This window comes from Taeniopygia guttata, chromosome 8 (assembly GCF_048771995.1).
Source record: "Taeniopygia guttata chromosome 8, bTaeGut7.mat, whole genome shotgun sequence".
NCBI classification, from domain to species: domain Eukaryota; kingdom Metazoa; phylum Chordata; class Aves; order Passeriformes; family Estrildidae; genus Taeniopygia; species Taeniopygia guttata.
In genome coordinates this window covers 21,434,497-21,456,678 of record NC_133033.1, presented here as the reverse complement: position 1 = coordinate 21,456,678, position 22,182 = coordinate 21,434,497, and the positions used below count along the sequence as shown (strand labels likewise).

The 22,182-nt window shown below is 36.8% G+C and overlaps 1 long non-coding RNA gene across 1 annotated transcript; it reads right to left on the bottom strand.

Moving 5' to 3' along the window:
- Positions 1 to 3,826: 3,826 nt before the first annotated feature.
- Positions 3,827 to 21,960, bottom strand: LOC140684586 (uncharacterized). Its single transcript, XR_012057035.1, has 3 exons — positions 21,746 to 21,960; positions 5,362 to 5,496; positions 3,827 to 4,131 (listed from the first exon to the last, which is right to left on the bottom strand). It is a non-coding gene; the product is annotated as an uncharacterized lncRNA (long non-coding RNA).
- Positions 21,961 to 22,182: the final 222 nt, after the last annotated feature.

The window sequence follows — 22,182 nt, the reverse complement described above, 5'->3', positions numbered from 1 at the left end:
CAATTATTTAAAATTTGCACTCCTATATGAAAATGGGAGAAAATGAAGGTCTCAAAACTGTATGCTTCACTAGCATATAGCTGCCAGTGGGGGGGGTTAACACAAACTCTAAGGAGTATGTGGAATTATGGGACTGTGTATGGCAATGAAACGAAAAAGGTCAATTTTTAAATTTCTTTACTTTCATCTTACTAGTGATTACAATTAGTGCTCAGTGCTTCAGATTGCTGGTACCCTGCATGAGACATTCAGAGCCCCAGAAAAACCCACTGTGAGAAATCCAGCCTAAGCAGGCATCCCAAAGGAATAAGTGGGATGGGAGTAGATGCTGTAGACACTACAAGAGGAACCAATTACTATCCAGGGGAGATTGTGGCATAAATTCCTGCCTGCACAAGATTTGGGGACAGGGGTTTGCTATCATAAACCTTTAAAATAGAAATTATTTATGCATTACAAGGACTTGCTTTAACTTACATAGTTGACCATGACCCAATAACAGATATATATTTTCTAAGATTATGAGTTCAGCCAAACAATGTATAATCAAAATAAGACATAGCCTAAAGTTTCACAGAGATCAGTTACAAAACAAAGTTTCCCTTCAGCAACATCTTCATTCTCAAAAATCTCAAATTTAGCAGTTTTTTTTTTTATATATATATACACAGCATAGACATTTGAGGAGGATTTGCCTGGTTAAAACTGCTTTTAACTCTATTCAGACATAATTTTCATCACAAGAATTTCATTATCAGCCCTTCTAATTTGTCATTAAACCCTAATACCTAAACAAGACATACATCTTTGCCCACACCTGGGTATCTTTTCCATTGAACTGTTACTCTATGGCCACAGTTTCTCCTTTATTGGGACAGGACACATTAAATGGTGTTCCGTGTGCAATCATCATTGTTCGAAGAATTCAGAATCATATTAAACTCATCATGGAATAGCTGCCTGGGAAAAGAGCTTTACCAGAGCATGTATTTAATTCTGAGCTGCCCCTTCCTTCTCTGCAGGTATGTTTCTCAGAGTTCTCAGCACAAAAAGTTAGAAGAGCTGTTAGTGCTCAGCATCCACAACCTGGCAGACAAGAGCTACTAAAGCACAGAGATGGGATTGAATGCTGACAGTTTGGGCATTGCACAGGTATGTCAGATTTGTAAACCAAATTCTTATACAAAGAACTTCATATAAATATCTAGAGAAAATCAGAGTTCTATTTTTCACAGTTCATGTTCGGGTAGAATGTAGAGCAGTGCCCCTATTCAATAACACATATCAGATACATTTAAAAACTTGCACAGGTTTTTGCCTTGAAGGGAAAAAATATCCCAAACAAAAAGATGAAGAATCTTCAAATCCTTAAAAGAGACAGTTTTTCCCATACATATAGTGACATGATTTATAAATATGTAATTAAAAGGATCATAAATCTGTAGATAAGTGTTGGTATTTGACTGAAACACTAATGGCAAGCATTAACTGCATGTGGTCTGTTGTGTGGCTACTGGAATCAAGTAGTGAAGAGGATCACAGTTCCTTATTAGTTAGGACCACCTAGAGTGATAGAAAGCTTGAATGATCAAAGAGAAGACAGTTTTATACTGCAAATGTTGATATACTCCTGAGCTTTCTAACTCATTTTAAGGTCCAATGTGAACACTTGACAAGCTAACTACTGAGCAGGGAAATGAGTGTAGAGTTAGACTACAAAAGTTTTGTTTGCTACAAAGATAAGTGAATGATATTCAATATTATATTCCCGTCCCTTATTGGATCATAAAATAATTTTGTATTAGGACCAGAGCTCAACAACTTATTTTTGCCTACCTTAAGCAAGAATAAATTAGCCTTTCTTATTTCATAGAAACAACACATGAAAGAATCTATCCTGCTTTGTCTGAATATGCACAATGATCACTGCTTAATTAGGGTGAAAAAAATTTCATTACTTAAATTCTCTGTATAAACCAGATTAATCCAGAGTGATTGTTAACTTTTCACAACTTAGTCATGCAGCCACAGGGAATTGTTTCTGCCTTGTCTGAATAGCTGAAATGTTTCAGAGAGGATGAATGTGTCTCTGCAGTATTGTTGGTCATGAAAAGCTGCACCTCATGAAGGTACAGTTCTTCCTTGAAACACATTTGTGAACAAAAATCTGTTCCTATGAGTATAAATGCTGACAAAAACATACTGAAACAAGCTCTGTTTTGGAACTGATGTAACACTGAAGAATGAGAATTGTCTTACAGAATTCAAGTGGCTCTAGATTCTGTAAGCACAGCTTCAATTTATTCACATATATCAGAAATTATCTTGCTTGTTGCTGTTCAGACTTCAGCCCTGAGGCTGTTCAGGTTATGGCTTTTTATTCTGGGATTCATCAAATAAATATGCTCTGGATATAGAAAAGCCTTCCAATTCAAGTGACAGGTGCTGGAAAGTAGTCTCTGTTAAGAAACCTGAACAGTGATTTTAAATTCTATCTCAGAAAAAAACCCTTAATATCTTATTGAATAAGAGTGGTGATCTCTTCTGAGAGAGTTTTCATTTAACATAACTGAAGGACATAAGCAGGATAAACATGCAGTACAATAACAACCTAATGCTCCCACTGAGGGTGAATTTTAATAAAAAGTTTTACCCTCCCCACATATTGATGCTCTTCACAACTCTTGACCTGATAACCCTTAAACTCTCTAAAAACACCAGAGTTTTAAGGTGTTAAGCACCTTGGTAGACCAGGTGCAATTTTTTTATATTTAATATATTTATGTTTGTTATTTATACAACATATAAATACTTATTTTTAATTAACCATGGAATTAATATATTAAATGTTTTATCACTAAGTAAAAAACATACACCAGCTGGAAAAATATTCCCGGATATTATGTTTGTGTTCTTTGAAGCCTGCAACCAAGTAGATAGTTCTCAATATAAAATGGACAACTGTTTAATCAGAAAAGTTGTCCCTCCCTCCTTGCCAGTATCTAAGATCCATTTTCTCACTCCTAAAATGTCAGGACGGCTCTGTTGCAACATCTTGACAGAAGTTGAGGAGAACAGAGCTGTGTGCATGGTCATGTGCTCTACTACAAAGTCAGCAACACTTCACAAAATCCTTGAGTTTGGTGTAAAAATGCCCCAATCTCATTGGAGTTTGCTTTTTCAGACCACTTAATCCTGTACAAAACTACTAGAGAATCAGGAACGACACCCAAATTCTGCATGTTTGGAGGCACAATGGTAGGTTTGAAATTCAACTAGAAAAGAAGATACCCATGTTCAGTTTTGAGGAATTAATTTAACCTTTTGAAGAAATTGGAGGTTGGGGCTGTCAACTTTGAACCATCCCCATGTTTAAGGTTCAGACCTCATTAGTTTTGGCTAGGAATACTCTCTAATTACTAAGAGAGTTTCCTCAAGTTGCACTTTAGAAATTCATCTTTTTTATAAGCTGTAAAGTATTCATAAAAAGCTAAAAACTGTGGGAAAATTAGCATTGATGGATGTTTTCTTACCCTCCATCAGGAAATGATGTACTTGAAACTCATTACAGATTTTCACAGCAACTCTTCTGAATGTGCCTTGGGCTTTGTGCTGATCAGCACACAGAATTTACTGCATAATTCATCTCTCTTGTGCCACATTTAATGTATAACATGTATTTCCTGTTAATTATGAAAATAAGAAGGCGTCCTTTCTTTTGGAAACATAATCATGAAATTACTACAGAAATTAAGAAACATGGAGTTCTATGTTACCTCCTGCGCAGGAATAGGAGGAAAGCACTGCAGTGAGAACTCACCAAACATGATTTTTCTTCTTGATGATTTTCTTCTTGATTCTCCCTGTGGCCACACAAGGAAAGGTGCATGGATGGGATCCCTGTTGTCCTGCCAGGATCACCATTCTCACTGGAGCTGTGGTCTTGCATGTGGTCCCCTTAACTTTCTTCTACTGAGAGACCTTTGGATGTTTTCATGTGTCTTTTCATGGATGTCACTGAAACATTAGGCATCCTGTATCTCGTTTTCCTCATTCAAGGTTGAAGATTATTCAGTAATATTCTACTTCACTTCACCCATCTATCTCTATGTGTCTGTTCAGCTCCCCTTACTAAAAGAATGAAGAAACAAAAATCCCATCTCAGCATCATATCCACACCAATACATCTTATGGATTATGTATTATCTGCCATCAGGGTAGGGGAGGGAAAGAGTGAAGTGATGGAGCAGGAGAAGGAAAGGAGCAACACCATAAATTTGAAAACATACCATTATTATTTGGAATAAGAAGGGGGCTCATCTGTACTCAATGGTACATTTGGCCTACACATTTTCATTGACACATTGATTATTTCCCTTTGGAGAAACAATCTGGTGCTGGGATTATTTGCTCTGCAGTTGTTCCTCAGGAAAGTTTGCTGGGGCTCTTGGAGACCACAAATTAACTCTCACTTATGGGGCAGTTCCCATTATTCTCCCTTTTCAGAAACTTTCAGGTGATAGTCCCTTTTGCCTCCTGCCCACAAGAAAATCTTCATTCATAATTGTTAGGATCAGTAAAGCTGACAAGCTGCCTAGAGCAATACAAAGTTGTGGTATCAGTAATACTGCTGGTGATCTCTAGAGAGACAAATGAGTCTGGATAAAAAGACATATTATCAGTATTAGCTTTCAGGAACTAGGATAAATTTCCATTTCCCCACCTGAAGAGATACCCGGGGCAGAACCCCACCAAAACAACCCTGCAGGACAAGAGTACAGTTTAGGTAGCTTCTTCTCCAGAAGGTCTTAACTTCACTGTTCTCTATACAGACATGAATCATTTTACTGCCAGAGCTGGTGGTTAAAGTCATCTGGCTGTTAAAAAAAAAAAAAAATGGCCTGAAGGGAGATTTCATTCTGACCTCTCTAAGAAACAAAAACAGCCTTGGCAGGAAGAATTTAGGTGTCTTTAACCTTCTCCTTCAGGGTGGCATTTAAAATCCTGTGAGCAAACAGTACACTAGTAGCACTAGTTATTGTAGTACCTGAATTCCTTCTGGCATACTTAAACATCAATTCCTAGAGTCATATGGCTGTAAAATCATCCAGTTTTTTTTTAAATGCAAGGGTTTTTTTAAAAATACTCAATTCATGACTGTGGGAAACATTAGGAAGTGACTTCTAAACCAACGCTGCCTGCTAGACCAGACATACCAAATGTACTCACCAAACGACAAAATCATGGCTTTGAAGTGAATCTCATGATTTCTAGATACTTCAAACATATTTTATAGAAGTGTGGGATGGCAATGCTGCAATTTTTGGGACATAACTTTCACCACTCCAAAACCAAACATACCTCTTACAAATCGGTGATATTATACTCAGTCACTACTGTCTTCACAGATTTCTGGACAATGCCTCTTCAGCCAGTTTAGAAGGTGAAGATACAAAATGTTTCTGAATAATGTAAGCAAACATGAAACAACAATTTCTGTAAAGAGAAAATATCATGGAATATTCTTTTATAAGATGCAGGGGTATAATATCATCATCTTACAATAGAAGCTGTTCCCATCACCTTAGCATTTCACCTCAGGGCAAATGCATAGATTTCTTTTTTTTTTTCAAGGTATTGATTCTTTTGTATATCCTAATTGAGATTTAAGTAAATTTTTTTGTTTGTTTTTTTCACTTTTAGCTCTCAGGTTAGGTGCCTTGCTTTAGAACAGCCCATTTTATACTGCACATATTTTACATTTTACACACACACTGCACTTATTTTACATTTCTTGTGTTCTTAAGGATATTTTGCCATGAAAGTTTATTTCATAACTTTTTATCTGTTGAACATTGGTTTAAAACATTAGAAAAAAAACCTATAGTGTTATTGAGACACATCCATGCTATAGGTCCAACTGCTCAAAATGTTCATAGTTTTTCCTTCCAAGCTCACATATTTCACTAAATATGTCTTGTTCTATTTCTCACCCTTGGGTTTCTTTCACTCTTCACTGGCATAAACAGAGAGACTGGTACTCTTTGAAAATATATCTGCACAGATCATTTGTTCTTGAGGTACAATATCTTATTTGCAAGAATATTTTATATAAGAGCTGAATTATTGATAGACAGCCTTAACATAACATCTAGGGCAAAATATTGTTGCTATATTAAACTGTATTGTATTACTTTCAGGTCAAGTGATGGAATAGTTTGATCTTTGTCGCTTTGATCACAGAGATTCAGAAAATTCGACAAATCAAATTGAATCTGTCAGATCAAAATGTGCACCTTCTTAGTTTTGCTGAAGAAAGACTTCACCAAGTTCTAAATTTTAGAGTGGAAAAAAGAGTCTGTTCTCTCTGTAGAAATAAGGCAGTTCTTCATGCTCCAGTCTTTTAAAACCTGGAATTTCTGGCCAATCGAATTATATTGCTCTAAAAGAAAACACATAACAAAGTTCCTACATAATGAATGCACAAGGGAATTTTAAATACAATTTGTATGAAGGCTTCTCAAAAATAAATTTTTTTAACATTCTACAAAATTTCTGACAGTACACTTAACAGCCTTATTGCAGACAGACTAAGAAGATACTTACCCTCAAATAACAAACAGCATTTCCCAGATGTGTTATTCCAGGTCTCCTAAGCCCCCACACCCTCTCCTGGCTCTAATTTAAATTTTCCATTGATAATCACTATGGGGAAGAATGAAGCCCATGGCCTGATTCTGAGGCCAAAACTCTGGCCTTTTATCTGGAACAAATGTCCACAGGTGTAATGGTGCTGCCAGGTCCTGGATCCAACAGGAAGACCATGGAAATATCTATGAAAGGGCCCTTTTTTAGGTCAGCTGTGGATAAGAGTCAAAACTATCCCCAGCACCCAGTGCTACAACTTGCCTTAGCCCCCATATTATGAGATTATTCACACAATTTTCTCCTCAAATTATTTGACAGGCTATTAAAAACAATAAACCACTATAAAGAATATAATTTTGCCAGACTTTCTCAACTCATCAGAGGGCACTTCTCCTGAACATGCAACTAGGATTTTATATGATGGAGTTTTGGCACGATTGTTTCATAGAACTTCTAGTAAAGCAAATCTTCTCCCACATCCTCAACATCTCACCCTCAGTCTAGAGACTCCTCAAACCAAAGGTCCTCTTAAGTCAATTTAGTTGTTTTCACTCCATATCACACTTTATTGCTTCTATGCTTCTCTCAAGAATGACAAAATGATGTGGAGAAAGCCAATTGCTGATACCTGAAAAGGCTGCCTCACTAGGGGGGGATTTATTTCCATTGAGCCACTATTTCAGCATTCTTTACTCAAAGGAGGAGTACTAGCAGAGGGTTAGATAAGAGGGAATCCCAATTTCAGTCTCCTGTGCCAGACTTGTTCTTCCTCTCAGAACTGCACATCACTGTGCATCATGGAAATGAAACAGCAGATGTTTCCAAATATAGAGGCAGAGCCATTGTGCTTTCAGCTGTCTTCCTGGAGTGCAGACATACATTATAACTGTACGCAGAAATCCTTCTAAAATACCTGACAAAATTGGGGAGGAGGTCTAAAATTTTAAATAATGAGCATATTCAAAATATTTATAGATGATATTTGGAAGATGCAAAGCAGGGAAGGTAGAACTGTTAGTAACATCATTCCTGCAGCAAGCCCTTTTAGATAAATCCCTGTAGAGAGTCCAGCTGGACATCTGCAGAGGAATTTGACACTGACATCCCTGGTAGTCATTCAGTGGGTGCTAGCTGATGAAAGATACTGAGTGCTTAGAGTAAGCATCCTGTTGAAAACCCATGGCAGCTTTAAAAACAAAATCAGGTAGTGGTTTCCAAAAAGGAGCCAAGTATATTGTGAACTCGATATTCCTCTCAATTTATAGTCAATCTTTTATCTGTGAACTCACCCACAAAACAATTACTAGTTGATTTTAATTGTATGTCTTGCTGAAAGAGAAAAAGCAATTGGTGATATGATGCACTTTCACTGTCAGAAATATCTGTGCCATTTGGAAGTGATGGAGGGATGGTATGAGCTGGTTGTCTAGGACTGTCACTTTTCAACATACACCATAGTTAAGATAAATTTTTAGTTAGAAGAATTTGTTATAAAAGACAGGTATACGTCGTGTTTATCCATTTTCTTTGGATTGTACATGACAAAGAGTTCTCTAAGACCCATGATAACAATAACTAAAAAGAAAAGTATTAGAACTGAAAATGGACCCAACCTCAGAATTTGCATGGATACAAAACTCAATATCCCCAGGATTTCCAAAACATATGTCTCTGTGGCTCCCTGAGCAGCTATTTTCACCAAGTTTTGAAGTCAGATGAAAATCTCGTTATTCCAATCCAATGAGTGTAATCTCCTCACTTCCCAGTAGGACAACAACTGGGGATACCTTTTACTGTATCCCAGAGCATATTGAGAAACAGTCAATATTAAATAAACTCCAGGGTGGTCTTGATTAGGGACCAAAAAAACAAGTTCACAGTAATTGTAACTGCAAAATGTCAATATCTTATGGATGTTAAATAATTTTGCAGACATGGTATACTGACAAAAAAATCTGCAGATGCTCAGGATAATTAAGTTTTGCTTAAGTGAGAAGACAACACCACCATGGTGTGAAGGATCATGATCTTTTGCCATTTATACATACATCTGCTTATTTATCCAAATTAGATCTATTTCCTCTCATTTGTAACTCATTTGTAATTTGTTGACCTTATTTGGAATTTCAGAAACAGGAAAGCCTTTTGCTCTTCTTGGGTTTGTTGTGCTCATTTCACAATGAAGATTTAGTTTTTATTTAAACTGGATAGCCCAATATATTCAGTTCAGCTGCTAGATTGACTGTCACTGAGTTGTCAAATGCCTGTTATGAATAGTATACAGAAGGAGAACAAGTTGACCTTGAACTTGCTAAATGCTTTATGAATACTACCCATTTCCAGAAAAATATGAATCTGTTTTCCAGATTTGCTCTTTTTGCTTTCCTTAAAGCTGTTCTCAGTAACAAATGCCGTTCATCTTACTGAGCTGCTTGTTACATGGAAGGTTTGGGAAGGGGAAAACAACATTCTAATGATGGATTTAATACTTGTGGATTGTAGGGGATTGATTATATTGCAAACTGAATTCCTGGACTTAGCCAAAGGCTATTAAGAATATTGTGGCTATAATGCCAGCCTTGCTTCCTAAAACCTGTCAAATTTTGTGTAATAGTTTTTCATTGCTGGGCTGATTTGGTCTTGGCGACTTTTAATTGCTATTTTCAATTGCTAAGCAAAGTCAGAGTGGATGATGCTATTTGAATACAAGAAATAAAAGCTATCACGTTTTAGATCTGTCCACAAACCCATGCCTTTTTTCCAAAGGTAAGAACGGGACCTTAGCGCCTCCAGCTGGCATTGCAAACACGCTTTGTGCATGCGCCAAAGAACACAACAGAAAAGGGGGGTAGTTGGTGCTATAGGATCCAGGTTGTAACCAGCAGAGGAGCACTCTAAATAGAATTAATTTAAGACACTATGTTCAGTACTGGATTTTGATCAAATACTTCAAAAGTAAAAAAGAGCAGTTAATTTACTCTGCCATGAAATACATTGGTTCCTTTTCAAAACCTACTTTCAGCTCTTTCAGAATTTGTGGCCAAAGTGGTTTCTAGCTAATACATAGTTTAAAATGCTGTTTTGAAATCCTCTTACATGATAAGAGTTCATAGCAACAGCTTCTGCTACTGCTTTAAGAGCACAATAAGGTTTAATAAGAAGGATGCACTTCAGTTCATAGATTGCTTGTTTTCTGCTTTACTTTAGTCATCATAATCTTTACCTACACTTAGTTAAAAAAAAGAAATCTGAAATAAAAAAGACAGCGACCAGTATTGATCTTTTCTACTCCACAGCAGGTTCCCTTGATCTGGATCGAACCTGTCTCTGTCAGTAACAGCTTTTTCAGGAGACAGTTCTATTTAAAATGTTTCACAGGGCATCTAGTTATTTGTTCATTTGTCAGGAATGGTAGAAGAGACTATAATAGACAAGCAGCCTCAGCTGGCTGCTGGATGTAAGACTAGATCCGGTCATACCACAAAGACACAATAAGTATATATTTTCTGTGCTCTGTGGAAAATAGATTTATGATACATCTTGACCTAAAACTTATTAAAAAACCCATTATCAATATTAATTGAAATGTAAAATTTCCTTAGGAATTTCATTGCAAACATTTTTACTCTAATATTGTTTTTGATGTTAAGAATGAGAGGTGAGTGGCATGGGGTGCAGTATGGACCACATGGCAGTTATCAATTCCACGCTGCAAGATCTACTTTCCAGCTGAACGTAAATGGAAATGTTTTCCTGCATTGCATGTGCCCCATCACCTGTACCACCCACCCATGCACAGCTGGGAAAAGGACAGTCTGACATTCTGACAATCTTGTTTATCGAATGAAAACTATCTTGGTTTTCAAAGAGCTTCATCTGAAGGAGAGCTTCAATGAGCACTGAAACACACAATATGTATTCAGTGTCACTGAATGCGAGGTACAAGTGTAGTCCAGACCATCCAGTGTCATTTGCAATATCAAAGACCGCTGATGTCGCTTACAGAGGCAGTTGGAGTGCCCATCCTACATTAGACATGGTGAGAAGAAACCTGAGACCTGTTCCTTTTCTTCTGACACACTTACAAGACAAACACATGTTCCATTAAAAATAACACAGCTCTGCTCTGATATGTTTCCCTCCCATGTGTCTGAATTAAAAATATGCCTCAGTTCAGAGTGTTATGCTTATTAAGATATAATATTACTGTGCTGCAATGAGCCACTTAGAGAACACAGCAGGGAAGCTGGTTCCCATTGTGTTAAAGAGGGCAGCCTCTTCAAACTCAACACTGGAGCAAACCATTCTCTGCTTGCAACCCTCTCTCTTCTTGCATCCAGAGTTTATTTTTGTTTATTTTCTTCTTTTCGTTTATTGTTTTATTTTATTGAGTCATGTTGGTTCCACCTCTGAAAAGCTGTAGTGACATAATCGACACTACAGCAGCTCAGGCTGAGAGCACTAGAAAGCAGCATATTACATTTTCTTTGCACAGGTCACTGAGCATCCAGTATGATTTTAGCACATCTTGTTGAGGAGAGCTTTTAATGCTAATTTGTTGCTATTATTTAAGAATAGTCTGCTGGCGGGGACACTACCAGCATGCTGTCTAAACATTAGATATTATTTTGACCTTGCTTTATTCCTGCAGTAAAACCTGATCGCAGGTGGGAAATGCAGGCTGTTATTCATACATTAACCAACAACAGGGGCAATCCAGATGATAACTGAACATGGAGGGTGAGCATGTGGAAATGATGGAGGGTTTTTTCCTTCTTTTTTTTGGTCTATGTAAAGGAACTTATGTAGCACCAATTTTTTGCATTAAAAATGATACATCAAATATTGGGTATAAATAATGCAGAATGCCACTGCACCTGTGAGGTAGACACAATGCTTCCAGATGAAACAATGAAAATGTTGAAGCAGTTAGAAAGATGTTTCCAAAAGAATTAATTTATAAAATTATTCAGCTCTGCATCTTAGCAGTAAAGATACTTTATCAGGATTTGTGGCACAGATTTTTGAATGAACAAGTATAGGAGCAGAGTATATCCTGGTTTAGGAGTGGCAGATCACCAGTTTTCCCCTGTTCAGCGGGTTTACTGTCCCAGAGATTCCTCACAGTGAAATTACCAGTGAGTAGCCTGACCCCAGGGACAGGGGTGCTGTCATGTGGCAGTGGCTGGGAATGTTCCACTCATTTAGCACTTATGCATACACCAGCTCTTCTTAATTGTTTTTCCTTCAAAATTTCTGCAGAAGAGCAATTCAGTGAGGCTGGGTAAAGCATTAAAGGTTTTAGGGGTTCTTTGGGGTTTTATAAAGACTACATGCTTCTGCAAATTTAAGTATCAGTATAAACTTTTTTTCAGAGCAGAAAGTTTGTCACAAATTGATACTCTTTATAGAATTCCTTCTTTTAATATAGTTTGATTAACACAATAGTTTTTGCTTACAGCCCTAATTACTTTTGCCACTGAGAGCTTCTGTTTGGGGTAATGATCATTTATGAATGATCTTCCATTATGGGAATGAACTTCCATTATGAATTAGAGCAGCTGAAGATTTGTCATGCGTATTTATTCACTTCTTTCCAAATACAATTTCCCATCTCAGCTGAGCAAAGGCTTCAGTTTCAGCCTCTGCTTAAGCCACTTTTGAGCTGAAGTTTTTCAAAAAATGCTGTCCATGTTACCACTGGTAACATGATGCATATCTGACACATCTGTTTCTCTCAAAAAAAAACCTGCAGTGCTCTAGCCTAACATCAATGTATTGATGCTTCATATCAGATATTGCAAAATTTACTGCAAGTCCTTTAGTCTTGGACATACAATTAAGGGGTTCTTCAGGCTGCTGCTGTGAGAACCCACACAAGGAGTCTTCACATGAACTCATATTGGGGCAAAGCACTTCATACCTGGCCTGATTCACCTCATGTATATCAAAAGACCTCATTCTCAGAATAAAAATAACAATTAGCTGAAGAGAAGTTGAGAATGGTTCGACTCTAAGGCAACATTCAGTCTGGAGACTAGAACAAAGTGAAAAAGAAAAAAGGGAAATCTTTCCCCAGGATCAGAAAACAATCTGAAACAAGAGACAGCCTTCATCCACACACAGCTGAGACCTACAGAACTACCTTGTAGCACTCCTCTGGGCTCTGTCACTGGATCCACAAAATAAAGTGGTAGTGCATGCTAGTCTATATGACAGAATATCCCAAAATATTGCCTGGTAAGCCAAGAGGAAAAGGAAAGTTTCCGGGCAAGATATACAAACACAAATTGCAATGAGAAAGTGCCTTCTTGGAATACCAAGAGAAGAGGCTGTGACATGGACAGCACAGACTGTGCAAGCAGACGGGAGATCTGGAAAATTGTGATGAAAGTGAAAGAGTGTTTCAGTGCATTAAAAAAAAAAAAGTTGAAATATTTTTTTTAAATACAATAAAAGAGAGGGGATGCAATGCATAATAGTACCATGAGAGTGAGAAAATAGAGAAAATAGGAAAGCTCTGCAGGCTGATGTAGAATACATACATTTAGGAAGTCCAAAGGGATGTCATTTTGTCTTCCATGAAAGGGAGCAGTAAGAACATGACTGAAAACTTGAAGAAAGGCAAGGGCTAAGCATAAGCAAAAAGCCCAGTAATACCTGGGAGATACTCATAGGCAGGTGTTTGACAAGCCTATTTTAGATCATCTGTATGATGCTTACAATGGCTAAATGAGACTCAAAGAATAAGCAGCACCTAAATATTGTCTCTTTTATCACAAGGACCACAATGTGTTATAATCACTTTAAAATTCAGTATTTCAAATTAATTTACTAAGGGAAAGGTTAAATCATTGATACTGAGTATTTGTACAACTAGGCAACGTTTTTCTCTGGAAAGGCTAAAAGTGCTACACAAGGTCTTAATTTTTTTTTTTTTTTTTTTTTTTTTTTTTTTTTGTCTGTAAATTATCTCAGATAAGTCGGTAGGCTTGATCTGTACGTAACTTTTCCAAAGCTCTCAAAATCCTGGCAGAGTCTTTGTTTAAAGCTTTACTTTTGCCTAGCAATATATGTAGAAGACTGGTCCAGAAGAAAATAATTAAATAAATCTGATTTTTTATATCATAAATAGATATCTGATTTTTATCTTGAAATAGAAATCATCAGGTTTTGATAATCTGTTTTTATAAAGAATAAAAATATCCCTGAGGTGTATGCAGATACATTAGCTTATGCACATTATTTTATTTCAGAGTGAAAAAGCAGCTATATACCAGATACCCATTATATGAGTGTGTACAGACATCAGAGTGTGGAACCACTCTTCCTGTTTAAAAGAATAATTCCAAGAGTTTGTAATTGTACTTTGTTTGCCTGTGCCTAGAGAAGCTCAAAATTAGAAACTGCAAAAAATTGAACAAAGTCTAGAGAATTGGAGGGATAAGGGAGGGCAGAGGGTAGGGAAAAAAAAATGTTATTTTCTATTTCTCAGTTGTAAAAGTCCTGATAAGGTGGATGTTTGTTTACATTCCTCAGACATGCCCTCTGTGTAACATTGTGAGCCTTCAGAAAACACGAGCACTGATATGACAGGCATCTATTCAGCTTTCTAATTACGTAAGTACAAATATCTGCCACTTGGATTTTGACAATCTCAAATAGTAGAAATGAATCTGATAAGAAAGAGAATAGGTGAATTTTTACGCTGCAATTATCTTGGGAGACAGGGAAGCAGAATTAAGAAGCGTTTGTGATCTTTAAGGCAAATTGGACGACATTTTTAAAGATATCTATAAAACCAAGATAATGATTGATAGAGATAATGATTGATACTCTGAGAATAAAGTAGTAACTTTATTCTCAGAGTAATTAAAGCTTCAGGTTTTATTCTTTTTTTCTCATTTGTTTACCTATCATTCAAATCTTTGACAATAAGAAAAATTTCATATGAAAGATTTTGCTTTCACATCACTGAAAAGAGTGCCCGAGACAGCTTCTAGATCGGATTCAGCAGCACATAAAGAGAATTTTCCAGTCAAAGCAAAAGAAAATCAGCATCATAGTATGCCCTCTTCCCCATCGTGCTGATGGTTACTTGGCACACTGATATATGTTTACCCACAGCTGCCTATCCCAGTTTGCCCACAATGGCTGCCTTGACACAAAGATTCACTTGGCAGATGTTTACTTGCATCACCTTCAGGACCCCAGTGAGTTACCTTGACTGAAAGTCAAGCCAAAAAGATTCAGTGTTTGCCCCTTTCGGGTCCCATTCTGTCTCCTCAGCAGCAAACTACTCCGTTCAAAAATCAATTTAGTCGCAAGGTCATATGGAAATAGCTCACGGTATGAAAAGCTTGACTCTGTCTTAGCAAGGGCCTTTGGATTAAGCAGGCAATTGACCACCTAAAAGCTTTGGCCATACTTCACATGCAAAGAACTTTGTGTCCATCTCCTGCACAGCCAGAACATAAAACTTCAAAAACTCCATGTTGCAATCAATCAAGCTCAGAGGACACAGCCACAGCTCTTGGCACTCCAGCTGGTTGTGCTCCCACTGCATTTGCTAGTTGTCATACTAGCAAAGTATGACAACTCACATGAGAAAAGTGCTGAGTAAACTGTCTTTGCATATACACAGAACAGTTTCTATGATGCTGTGAGTAAGGGAAAAGAGAGTTTAGGTTTCTGGAGGTTTTTTCATTTGCATTTCTTACATTGGTTGAAAGCTTGGTTTGGAGGTCAGGTGTTGTCGCTTAAATTGGCCAGTTGTTTTACTTTGTGTTTATTCCTTCTATTTTCCAAATAACTTATGAATAATTGTGAAGCTGATCTAAAGTGATGATTTGTCAAAACATAATCACATAACACAACACAGTCCAGGTTTTAATTGTGCTTTAACTGGAGCCCTTGCAGCCTTAAAAAAATAAAGCAGAGATTTTTTTCACTTGCAACCATGAGCTGCAGACATAAGTGGCTCTGTGATGAGCTATCAGTGGGGAAGGCCCACCAGATGGGAAGAACAGAAATTTTGTTTATTTCTGCAATCAAGCCAATGTGAGCTGAAAATCCTGAATGAAAAACTTTCCACAGAACTTTTACACAAAGATCAGAGACTTTTTCTTGGGATGTACCACTTGGGAATTTGTGATCCTTGTTTCTACCACAGTTGTATAATTTTAACATCCCACAGAGCTGACAGACTTTGACACTAACAACTGTGCAGGGAGTAAAACAGATTTACAAGTGGCAGTGACCTTTTCATCAAGGGAAGTAAAGTAGACTCAAATCCACCATACCCCCGACTCACAGTCCTGACAACATCATTCAACATACAGTAGGAAAAGCACTTCAGCAAAAGTTTATGAAAGTGACATTGACACAGCACAGGACATTAAATTGATCCCACCAACATGCTGGGAGTTTTAGATAGCGCTTCTTTCTTTTTTTTTTTATTGAGATTTGAAGCATCTTCTGCTTTAATAGTTTAATCCGTCACTCAGCCAATTAAAATACACTAGCACCTTTTTAATTACAAACATATACATATTTTTACCATCCTTGTAGTCAGGGACTACAAGGTAAAGAATGGTAAATAAAAATTAAATTAATCCATAACTGAATGTTCCTACCAGCATTTCTTTGCATTCTCAGACACCCATAACACTGTGCTGCCTGGACAGGACTCATTCACTGTCTTGGATCTTGTTACCCTAGCAACTAATAGCCAAGCTGGCTTCAAAAAACATAATAGAGGTGGCCTCTCTGATTTTTAAAGGAAATTGGCTATTTTAAACCCAGTGAATGCATGTTTTAATTGCACTCTTCATGGCTGAGAATCTCTCCTTCAGCGTTTCTTCACAGTTAATAACAGTTTTAGTCATCTATATGGTTCAATGTGTAGATACAGTAAAGCAAAACTCCTCCTGACAGACATTTGAAGCATATTTTATTCATTTCTTGGCACCTAAAAACCAAAAATTACATCTGCATTTGTTTATGCAGAATCCCTGCAATTTCATTATGTTTTAAAATAAGGCTATTATTTTAAATTTCTCTGAGAGTAGGAATAGTTTACTAAGGAACATTATACAAGCCCAGTTTAGAAAGGTACTCCATCTTCAAAAGAAAGAAAATTGTTGGACAAATTTATGGTAAAGCAAATTTTTCCTATCGATCAAGCCCTCGAGGGGCATTAACAACACTTAAGGGACCAAAGTGCAGAAGATGGCAGAGCTGACACAGAGAGAGTTGGCAAGAGAGCTGAGCAGGGCTGGAAGGAAATGGAACACTTTAACAATACATCCTGGTCATACCAAGGTCCATTGACCCTCTATGCATTCCAGATAATTAATTTACAACACATTAAACCTGTGTGTGAAGAAGGATGTTATGCATCAATTGCATAGGAATAAGAAGTGTTATTGATTTAAGATTTCTATTGTATCGTGTGCTGACAGAAAGAAACAACCTAGTGGTGTTTTAAAGACAAAAAAAACCCTTTTCTGAAGGACAAGTTTGCTAAATAAGTGCACTTTACACTACATTTAACTGAAGTATTGTTGACACCCGAAAATAAATGCTGTTAGGAAAGAAACCCTCAGCATAATTAGGAGAATATGGCGTGACTGGATAATATTGGCATTCGCTCTAGGAAACAAATACTTTGAGGTGATAATGCTCTCTTTTACAGTAAGAGTTTAAAATAGAAAAACACATTGACAAATATTATTTAATGAATAAAATATGAATGAACCAGTTCCATTAATACAGGATGATGTCTAATGAGATTCAAGCTCATTTTCCTCATGGAATCACTTTGCACTTCACAAGTAAAAGGAGACTTGCAGAATAGTAAAGTTAGATTCATGAACATCAGAACCAATTTCATTTACAGAGGTTTAATTTTCTGTAAGTTACAATTTTCAGATGACAGTTCAGAAAATTCAGAAGTTCTGGTTAAAGTTTTGTACTGCTTAGCATTTCTTACTGCAGTTTAACTTCCCAGGAACATAGGATGCAAAAAAAATCTGCCCTGTGCCACTCACAACTTTCAGCAACTATTTAATGTTCATTTAAAACTTACAGTAGTTAGAAGGAGATATGAATCAGGCTACATGTAAAATACTCCCATGCAAAAAAATCTAAGAAACTCAATTTCAAGCAAGCAAAAGAAAAGGAGAGAAAAATCACAGAGAAGCCTTTAACTGATCTGAACTCGAATAAACCTCACACTATGAAGGGAAGGGTTAGCTTCCTGGTAGAATGCTGGATAGTTCTTTGGATTTGGTATAAAACACTCAGAGAGTGTATCAAATCACATGGAAAGAGTGTACCAAAGATCTAAAATAAAGCCTGGGATTTTGCAAGCAAGCAAAGCTACTCCAGCCAAATGGAAAACAATATGAGAGCATCCCAAACATAGCGGAGAAGTCAAAGCATCACAGGACTCAAATAGAAAAGTGTGAAGAATCTGAGCTATAAAAGCAGGAGAGTGCCCAAATAACTGCAGATGAACTTGGGCACAGTGGCCAATAGTATGTAATATGAAAATCTGTGTTTATGTGTAAGAATAGCAATTTACATTTCTCTGCAAAACTTTCTGGACAGCTGCAAGTATACACAGTAGTGGTAAAGTGGATGGCAGTGGCAATATTAGATCCAGGATCCCTTTGTAAAACCATGCCACACAGCCCCAAGACACAAAGAAATGATAGCTTGAAACCAAGCCACAAACACACAATATGATGGCAGCAACACAGAGAACACTGATGCAAGAAAGGCTGCAGCTGTCAGGAGGTAATGAACTGAGAAAATAATTCATTTTAATAATAATTATAAATAAATAAACCTTTATTCAGCATTAAAGATGGCTATTTAGGTACTTCTGCAAGAAACATGCAGTAGTTTCTCTCAATAGGACTGTTAAAACTGAAGTCAAGTGCATTATTCATCCTGGGTACTAATAAAAACTTTAATGTCAATGCTCTCAAAGAGTGAAGAAAACCTTTGGCCTGAGTCTACATGTGTAAAAAGTTATGTATCTGATTTATGGAAAGTTTATGTTAACTGAAACTAGCTATAAAATACTGCCATTCCCAAAAAGAATCTGATAAGCACCATTATCTCACCCTCTCTTGAAACGACATACATTATTTCTCAAATACAAATAGTCTATTAAAAAAAAAATTTAAGTAATATTTGTTGCCTGCAGATGCATATAATGGATCCTTTGATACAAGCCCAGTAGAGCAATGTCACTTATCCTTTAAATGACACTTGTATCCATCTGATATTTATTCCCTCTTCAACCATTTCTAGTCACAGACAAGGGTCTCAAATATCAGAGAAAAATCAGGGTATGACCTTAGGTTGCTGTGCTGCTCACTTTCTTGAGGTGCCCCACATGAGCACACTTCAGCTGGGCTGCAGGCACCTGTCAGTGCCTTTTCAGTGGTGCCAGTGAGCAGCTCTGCAATACCTCACATGTGACTGCTGGCCAGAGACTTTCCACAACAAACTGTGCTCTTCCCCAGGCTTAGGATCTAGAACAACAGCAACCAAAAACAGCCTTGGTAGTTCCTTGATGAAAAGAATTATTTCCTAATACCCATGCCAAGATCAGCTGTATACATACTAATAAAATGCAAACTATGAATTGCAGGAATAAAGGAAATATTATAGGTGTGACTCCTCTATAATCTATGTGAATTTTCTTAAAATATAATGTGTTTCCAGGAGTGGTACATGCTAAAGGGGAGGAAGCTCCAGTTTTGCACCTCCAGTAGGTCCAGTCTCAACTCTAACCAACACAGCAACTCCCATTCCCAAAAGACTTACTGATCCATCATAGAAATTTCTCAAGTAAGTGCATCACATTTTCCTTTCTGCAGACATTGAGACATCACCAGGATTTATATGATATAACAACCAAACTATTATTCATCCAGAGTAACTAAACATTCACAGTGCAGAAGATAAAAATTTCTTTTAAAAATTAATTATTTTGGCTGGATATTTTAGTGAAATTTTACTGAAATCACTTATTTTTCATTTAAAAATTAATTCTTTGACATTAGAATTTGAAACATAACAATCAATTATAATTATCATCTAGAAAAGTAATTCAAATGAAATTTAAAATATTTCATGTCTATCTTTAAAAAATGAAATGAAGGGCAGGTCTACTGCTGTTATAGAATCAGAAGGGAAAAAAAGTCTCTTATCATCTGAGAATTCATCAGACCATATAAATATGCTACAATATTACAGAGTTCAGTATCTAAAGTGATATTTCACTATTTTCCTGGAGTAAATGATAGCATTATTTTTTTTTTGGGGGGGGGGGAGGAAGGAGAGGAACATAACCAAAACAAAGCATAAAACAAATCACCAACACTCATGTTACAGCAAAAAATATGAAAAAGAAAAGCACATTCAGCTTGAGTGCACCAACCTTAACTGTCTGCAGTTCAAATGGACAAAATTATGAAGGACTGTAAGGAAAAGGAAAATAAACTGATTTCCTAGGGGTATGTGATGCACCCTCTGATGGGTAACAACAAGAGAAGAGTACACATTCTCTCATACTTTACATATTCAGTAACCTGGTTTCCCCAATCTGTATCAGAGCTATTATGTTACTTAGTAGCCTTTTCAATGATGGCCTTAACAAACAACCTGGGTGTATTCACCCCTCACTAAATTATAATCAACAGTTGATTCCAATTTTTCATTTGTTTTTCTCTCTCTGTATGATAAAGATCTCATATTTCATTAACTTTTATGGATAATCACACTACTGTTAACTCCTATTGCCACAATCAGGGAAATATTCTTTTCTCCTTGACCTACAAGGCATGACCCAGTCTTGTGAGACAGTATTACACTATTTTAAAAACATTTTTTTCAAATAGGCTGGTTCTGTCAGTCTGATGAGAATTTTGAGATTTCCTTTGGCAAACATGACTGTGTTAAGGAAGGCTGCTACACCAAGGCACAGACTGCCTACCCACTGCTACCTCCTGCTCGTGCTCCTTTGCCACGGCACATCCCACAATAAACACCTGCACCTCAGGTACATGGCTGCACGTGCCTAGTAGGAAACAGACATCAGCCAAGAAACCCAGCCCAGAGGAGCAAACACAAAAAGAGCCCCAAGCTCTTAACCAGGTGAGACAAGGCAACCATTGGAAAATGTGCATATGAAATTTAATGAGGGCCAAATACACTCTGAAAAAATGTTGTAAGTTCTGTTAAATATATTTTTGCTTATTTCACGAGTTAATATTTTTTCACACAGAAGAAAAAAGAATCTATATTACATATATTAGCATTTTTATGGGATTGAATTTCAGCTTTCCTGTACTTTATTGAGTGTTTCATGCCATACAAATTGCCATAGATCCTGAGCACCTGACTGATCAGACTTGCACCCTGCATGTCAGTGGTGTACAGCTGATGCACAGATGGTCACATTTGTTATAATGGACTCAAATGAACACCCACTTGTGAATCCATCACATACTACTCACTGACTCCTTGAAACCTAGCTGGTGGCAAAATTCCATTTAAAGTGTGGCGGCACAGTGTTTATCCTGGAATTGCTGAGATAGCTCAGAGGTTTGGGCTGGTTTTTGGTTCCAGTGATTATTATGAGCAAATGATTTACTGCACAACAGAGAGTTTCTATACTAAGATTTTATTAAATAATTGCAAAGTGATTATTTGCAATTGCAAAGAGATGAGCCAGATCCCCATTAGGTGCACACTGTTAGAGTTCTATGATGTTTATTTATCCTATGAATATATATTTTATATGTGAACTGTGTATATGTGAACAACTAGCTGTCTGCTATATCAATCAGGGTATCACACACATACATCTAAGTGTGGAGTTATTTTTAAATGCTGTTAATTTCAGCGAAATACATACCTTGCAGTCCCTTCTAAAAAACACTTTCCTAATGGAGTATTATGTTTGCAATAACTGCAGCATCAGGCTCAAATACTAACTCAGACTTTCAAACTAGATGAAAGAATGCAAAGTGGAGGCAGATAATAGGGGTTTTTTAAAATATTCACACATACTTACTGCATTCCTCTCCAGAATTCATGGGTCATTATTCTTTGTAGCTCTTTTTTCTTCAGAGTAAGACTGAGGAATGAAGTCCACATTCTGAAATTACATACAAATATGTTAGAAAAATGGAGTGTTTGAAATCAATTCTAGTGTTACATGCAAAGGACATTCTGGGCTCATTAAGTAAAAATATCTCATTTAATGAGCAGGAAAGCACTGGAGCACACTGAACCCTGACACAAAGCAAATTATTTAAGTGATAAATTATATTTTATGGGGAATGTAAAAGTTAATAATACTCAGGGGTAGGGTAATAAATGCAGAGGTGTAACTAACTTCATTGACTGCTTTACTTACAAACATGCCATATGTACCTGGTTACTTGAAATAGTAATAAAAGGAATTGGCAGAAACTCCAGGAACCGAAGATTCACACAGAGACCTTTGTA